Below are 6,174 nucleotides of genomic sequence, written 5' to 3' on the forward strand. Positions count from 1 at the left end.
CAAAACCCTCAGTAGGTAGAAAATTTCCTCAACCTGATAAAGGACATCTATGAAAAAAGTTATAGCTAACATCACACTTTATGATGATAGGCTCAATATTTTCTACTTAAGATCAGGAACTAGACAAAATGTCTTCTTTCACCATTTCTATTTAACACTGTCCTGGAGGTTCTAGTCAAGGAAATAATGTGAGAAAAGAAATAAAAAGCATTTAGATTGGAATAGATAGAGTAAAACTGTCTTTATTTACAGTTACATGATTTTCCATTAGAAAAAAATGATGGAATCTACTTAAAAACCTGGTAGAATAAATGAGTTTAGGAAGACTGCAGGATACAACATCAATTTACAAAAATTAAATTTATTTCCATAAGCTAGCATCTAATAAGCAGAAATTCAACTTTTAAAAAACAACCATTTACAATAGCATAAAATATTTAATAACTACTTACTAAGTGCTGGGGTCCATTATACAGTGACGAATAAACAAGGACACTATCTCAAGAAACTCTCTAAGTTGGGAAACAAGAACAAAAACAGATAATATATTCTGATAAGTAAAGAAATAAAGATATATGTGGACATTCGGTCAATTGTTATTAACAACTTTCTTCTATTAGTAAACCTATTTTCCCATTGTCTGAGAATGACCCATAAGTGATCTAAAATTTCATAAACTGGATTAGCACAACCAGGATTCCTAATGCTATTAGAATAGCTCTTTTTCTGATGTTCATGTGCCTAAAGTTAAGAGGATAAGTCATTCCTAATCCACATTTGAGGTTCTTTTGTCTAATCAGTTCTCTGGCCCAGAGAGGGTGAAAAAAAGTCTGTTCTGAAAGATTTCAGCTGCCCATTCTTCTTTGCATTTGTACCAACGAGCAGAACCAGAGAACTTAAAAGTGTACTAAGGCCTTAAATAGCTGAGGCACCATTAATCCACTAGGGCTGGCCCAGAATCCTCTTTTGTGCTTTGTGTGTCTGTGTGAAGCAAGACCTAATTAATTAAAATAAGACTATAATCAAAATTTTAAGTAAAATACTTTAAATTCTTCAGAGAAACCAAATTCCTCAAGCACTCATTCATAAACACAATTTTAAGATTATTCTTGTGCTCAATTCACTAAGACAGTTATTTTAGTGACCTATACTAACTTGGTTGAACAAACAAATTTTACTGAGTTCTTATATTGGTCCCCTGAGCATAATGATGCATAGGGTCTACCTTCTTAAAGATCTGTCAAAACATACCACAATCAAGCCATTGACCATAAATAACTTAAACTATTACTCACATAGGCATGTGCAAAGCGAGGGGGATTCCCTGAGTGAAGGGCAGGACCCAACAATAAGAGAGCACTCTGGTATCTAGTAGAGCGGAGAGAAGATAGAGTGCACATGATCAGGGGACTATATATATATATATCTCCTTCCCCATGACACTTTTCACTGATGCCAGGGTAGACTAATTTTGACAGAGCAGTGGTGGGGAGACAAGAGAGACAGAACAGTTTGCTCGCATGTGATTTATGGAGGTGTAGCAGAAGTGAGTGCAGAGCTTTTGCTAGTCCATTGGTTTTCACCCTGGGGGAGCCGCTGGGGTGGCTGCCAGCTTCCATCCTAACAGGTGTTGAATGGTTTAGCCAAATGTCATTGTGCTGGGTGATTTCATTCTACCACTCAGCTATCATCAAGAAGCTCACAAACTAAAGTGGAAGACAGACATGCTAACAATAAAACAATGTAATGTGATACATATAAAAATGAAGTTACATAAAAGTTCCCAAAAAAAAGTATAAAAGAGAGCATTCTATCTGAGGCATCACAGGAAGGTGATGCTCTATCACAGTGGTGATAGAAACTAGGTATTTAACGGATAGACAAGGGAAGGAAGAAAAGAAAATTTTTCCCAAGAAAAGTTAGCTAGACTCTATGAACAAAAGGAAGCATGAAATGGTACAGAATTGATGAGAAGCAATGAGCAGCACTGAGCAGCTTGGTCTACTGGAGCACAAATGAAAGAGAATGGCAGATGAGGACACAAAGACACAGACATAGGCAGGAATCAGGGTGTGGGGGTCTTATAGTCACGCGAAAGTGCTTAGACTTTATCCAGTAAGTAATGCAGACCTCTTAAAAGCCTCTAAGAATAGAAAGGACATGGTCTAATTTTCCTTTAAGAAGAATCACTCTGACACTATCATTGGGGAATGGTTGAAGACACAGATTAGAGGCAAATTAACTGGGAAACTTCCAGGAGCATCTATCTACAAGGATTACTAAAATAGTATTAAGCATGTAATAAAATTGAGAAGATAATATTTACAAGAACTTAAGTGTGGGTTTGGAAATGATACTTACAAAAACACAGACTGGAATCAGTCTGGGATCAGACTGATTTGGTTTGAATCCCACTTCCACTGAGCAAGTTCTTTCAGGCTAAGGAGGATCCAAGGTGCTACAGGAGGGAAGAATGGACAAGTAAGTCTTACAGAGAAGATGAAAATCTTACAGAATCTCAAATTCATCAGAAACTCTTGATACATCCATTTCCACTCAACTATTCCTCCTCTAGTCTTAAAGAACAGTATGGCATTCAGTTGCTAAAAATCTTATTTAGTTCTCCATGCATCTGACTACAAAATGGCCCTAAGTTTTCATCTCTCCCTGTATCTGTGACCTTGCAATGTGACACTGTAGTTCTCACTAAAGGCAGAGGCTATTTTCATACCCCTTGAGGTATGGGCTGATCCCATGTCTTGTTTTGGTTAACAGAAAGTAGTGGAGGTGACAGTGTTATCAGTTCTGAGCCTAGACCTTAAGTGGCTTTTTGTATTTCTACTTGCTCACTTTCATTTCTGCCATAGGCAGAATATGCCCACGTTACCCTGCTGGACAAACATGTATGGTAAAGCCAATTTACCCCACTCATCCCATCTGACCTAGAGACTAACCAACAGCCAGGCAAATCCAATTATGATAGCAAGTCCCACCAATATCAGCAGATCTACCTAGCCAACCACCCTGGGCACCTACTGCTGTAGGACATTCAGGTTTGTTGATTAATTTTTATGCAACAATAGAGAGATGATAGATCCATCACCCCATTTTCTTATATCCCAGGCATATCAATTACATTACACAAAGTCCTAAACTTCTATCTACAAAACATCTCAAATCCATCTGCATTGCTCCACTATAGACTAAAAACCGTTACCATCTCATCTGAACTACTACTATTGCTTTCTCTGCTTCCACTCCAGATGCTTGCAATCTGTTCTTCAAATAACCAGGAGAGTGAAATAAATCAGATCAGAACAGATTCCACTGTTCAAAATGCGTTAATTTCTTCTCATTGCTTCAGAATACAATCTAATCCACGTTCCTCACCATGACCTCTAAGCCCTGCATGCTCGGCCACATGGCTGGGATTATTCTCTCAAAAATGGTTTCTTCAGTTCCTATTAAGAAATCTCTGGATGAAGAAAAGAATATTATTTTGGTAAATGTACCAAAATACATCAAAATGAAACAGTTTCTTTGGCAGACACAGAAACTGAAGATTTGATTTTTTAAAACATTAAAAAATTAAGGTGGAGAATAAAAGGAGAGGAAGAAAGAAAAAGTAACAACACATTGGTGATCCAGTGTTTAACACTGAAACAACAGAAGGATATGGTTAGATGAAAAAGAGATCCACATTTGGGGATTTAGAAGCCAAGAGGTCAAAACAATGCTTTGGAAAGGACAGAACCTAGCTATTCTCTGACTTCACACCAAGAGAGAATATGGAGAAATGGGTTCTCCCTGAGGCTTAGTATTAACTGGAAGATTAGACATGAACTCAAACTCCCTAAGAATGAGTATCAGTGAATATTGCTTCATATTTGTATAGAGTACCTTGAGCTACAAAATGCTTTTGCATACTTCCCTTATTTTATACGTGAAGAACTCCAGGTTCCATGAGGTTCAGTGCACAGTAATTAGTTTTCATTCTGACCTTAATCAAGCATGCTAACTTGATTACTCACATGATTCATGAGTCTATAATTCTTCCAGGAATAAACTGCTTTGATTTATATTTTTAAAATGGCCCTCGAGTCACTGATTTCTAGGATTGAAACAAGTTGAGAAATAAAGGCTACCAAAGATGCAAAACTAAACTCAAAATTCACCAAATCAATTCCGTTCTTAAACAAGGTGGCTATGGCCCCAGAATCCCAACCGCAACACAGGGATACCTATGAAAAGCATTTGGTACAGTCCTGGGCCCTCGTCAGATTGGTTTTTATCTCCCGGAAAATGCTCTTCAATAGAAAATGCAGTTTGTCAGTGCTTCATCCTTTAGCTGGTACAGGTTGTCTAGCACCTAGCTGTCACAAAGCCTTCTGCTTTGGCCCCTTGCACTGGGAGGTAAAATGAAGAAAAGTAGCTGGGTTATGGTATTCCCGGAATTTCTCTTCAGTGGACTGACAGTGGACAGGTATCACAACATGGCCCATTGTTCTGTTCAAAAAGAGACACTTCCGAGAAAATAAAAAACAACAGAAAAGGTGCAAGAGATAGAAATTCCTTTTAACATTGCTTCCTAAACTGCCTACTCTGCCTTCTCTCACTCTGCTCCCTTTACCAGATATTCTTTCCATCTTCTCTGTGTCCACACCTTGCCTGTCATTTAGATTCCAACTCACTCTACTTCCCTATGAAGCCTTCAAACTATTACACTCCCCAGTGATATTTCTTTAATAAATATATAAAAAATCAGAATTTATTCTTTCTGCATTACTAAAACATCTCTCTCTCTCACTGACACGCACGCACACGCGTGCGCACACACACACACACACACACACACTATGTACTTCCTCAAGTACTTGTGCCATATTTCAATCCAGAAATCTAGTGGTCATCATTTTTCTACCTTTTATTTCCCCAATGGATTTACCAATCACAAAATTTGATCAGTCCATCTCTTAAATATCTCTTGAATCTAATCATTCATATCCAACCCCAGTGCATCCCCTGACATAAGTTACCTTCACTTCTTTGGTCTCTAATTTATCTTACCCAAGTCTCCCATTCTACAAATACAATGTAACTAAAGATGTCTCAATAAAATGCACATCAGATTGTGTCACCCTACTGAACAACACATTTTGGTGAGTCCCTCTGTTCTCAAGATATGGGTCTCAATTTCTTTAAATAATTTACAAAGCTCTCCAAAATCTGGCCTATGGTGATCTCTAATCTAGCTTTTTCTTTCACCATTTCCCCAAATCACACTCCTAGACTTTTGTAAATGCTACCAGCTATGCCTGAACACTCTTCTCCCTGCCCTTTGACTGGCTAACTTGTACATATTCTTCTTATCTCAGCTTAGAGACTTCCTCAAAAATCCTCTGGGATAGGATACAGATGTTCATCCTATGTGATACTACAGTATCCTACATTATCATCATTTTACAGATACAGAGCTCTTAGTTCTAAACACTGAAACCAACTTCAGTTACTCAAACAGCACACAAATATTCTAAATATTAGGTACCTAATAGAATCCCTGAGATGGCTGATGGATGGGGCTTGGATAATAGTAGGCCAGTGATAATACTCCAGGCCCCAATGCAGAATGGCTCCGTAGAGGCACTATGACTGCCCTGAATGGGCAGAGACACAGCTGGTGCTGGGCACTTGGCACTACCATGAGCACCTCTGCCCTTTCCTCTGATTGGTGGAGTCCATCACAAGTCTGTACCCTCACTGTAAAGCAGGCTGGAAAAGTAAGCTCTTATCTTCTGTCTTGGGAATGCTCAGGTTAATTATTTAGTTGAAGAGCTCTAGGGTGAATAGCTATAACCACTTCTTAACTTCAAAATGGATGATGAGTTTCTCAAAAAATGTTAAAGACATCAGCTGGTATAGTGTACATTTTGTCAATTTACAGTAGGCAGTACCATGTCTGTTCTGGCAAACTGAGGCTTATGGAAATATGAAGGAAATAATACCATCTACTCTCTGAGGGCAACCCACGTACCAATGAACCGGAAGGTGAGGTGGAGAGCAAGCGAGCATTAGCGACAGGCAAGGACATGAAAAAGGCTCATCCTTAGCAAATCAGAAGGACATAAAGTCCTCAGCCTCATTGTAACTAGGGTGCTGAATGGGGCCAATAAAGCA

Source organism: Suricata suricatta, chromosome 8, assembly GCF_006229205.1.
Source record: "Suricata suricatta isolate VVHF042 chromosome 8, meerkat_22Aug2017_6uvM2_HiC, whole genome shotgun sequence".
Lineage (NCBI taxonomy): Eukaryota > Metazoa > Chordata > Mammalia > Carnivora > Herpestidae > Suricata > Suricata suricatta.